This window comes from Pteropus vampyrus, unplaced genomic scaffold (assembly GCF_000151845.1).
Source record: "Pteropus vampyrus isolate Shadow unplaced genomic scaffold, Pvam_2.0 Scaffold714, whole genome shotgun sequence".
Lineage (NCBI taxonomy): Eukaryota > Metazoa > Chordata > Mammalia > Chiroptera > Pteropodidae > Pteropus > Pteropus vampyrus.
Window position 1 is genome coordinate 378,174 of NW_011889495.1, and position 1,451 is coordinate 379,624.

Consider the following 1,451-nt stretch of genomic DNA (forward strand, 5'->3'; position numbering starts at 1 on the left):
ACCTATATGGCGGAAGAGAACACATATTTTCAAGATAAGGGAGCCACTAGGAACTAACAGGAGTGGCGAACAACCCCAGATGGAAAAATTGGGCTCTCACGGCCCTTGGAAGGACTCTCCTCCACCAACTACACCAGACCACACACCTAGGGTGAACTAAGATGCTCCAAGCTTTAGACCCCTACTTTCACTTGTTAGAAGGGAGAAGAACTGCAGAGGAGATGGCCTCACGATGCCCGGCTTGTGCCCAAGTTAATCCAAAGAAGGGGAAGATAGAAGAACCTAGGCATAGGGAAAGAGAAACTTTTCCGGGGGACCACTGGGAAGTAGATTTCACTGAGGTAACCCCAACTGTGGGGGGCTACAAATATTTACTTGTTTTTATAGACACCTTTTCAGGATGGGTAGAGGCCTTCCCTACCAGGAAAGAGACTGCCTTAGTAGTTACTAAGAAACTACTAGAAGAAATTCTCCCTCGATTTGATCTCCCCGGAACTTTAGGGTCGGATGACGGGCCAGCCTTCGTAGCAAAGGTATCACAACAATTGGCTAGCTACCTAAATTTGCAATGGAAACTCCACTGCACCTACCGGACCCAGAGTTTGGGCCAAGTAGAGCGAATGAATCGGACCCTAAAAGAGACATTAGTCAAGTTAGGATTAGAAACTGGTGGAACCTGGGTAGAACTTCTCCCCTTTGCTCTTCTCCGAGCCAGGTGTACTACATATATTAATGGATTCACCCCATTTGAAATTTTCTTTGGAAAACCCCCACTTTTAGTACCTAGAATAAAAGATGAGAAAAAGGCAGAACTATGTAACCTTGTCTTACTTAAGTCTTTACAGGTCCTTCAAAGTGTACAGGAGGAGATTTAGTCTCGGGTTCGTGCTGCCCACTCAGCCCCAGGGGACGGACTTCCCCATCAGTTTCAGCCTGGGGACTCTGGGTGGATCCGGAAGTTCACTTCCAAGGGACTAGAACCCAAATGGAAAGGACCCTTCACTGTCTACCTGATGACACCCACTGCAGTTAAAATAGACGGCATCCCATCATGGATTCATCACTCCCACGTGAAAGCAGCACGAGAGTGGACATCTCAGGAAGATGGGCCCTTAAGACTAAGACTCAAGCGTACATAAATCTAACCCTCTGTTTCTTCCTTTTTTCCTCTTTAGCCCAGGCATTCGACCAGCCACAACCAGAACCAGAAAGAGCATTAACGACAATACACAAGGTCATAAATAAGACCACCCCAGACATAGGACAAGATTGCTAGCTGTGCCTAAACCCCAAACCCCCTTCCTATGTCAGGGTAGGAACTCTCCTAAACTTAACTGAGCTCAGCAAGCTTTAAGTAGATTCACTAGCAGAAGTAGTCCTCCAAAATAGAAGAGGTTTAGATTTATTATTTTTAGAACAAGATGGATTATGTATGGCGCTAGGTGAAACCT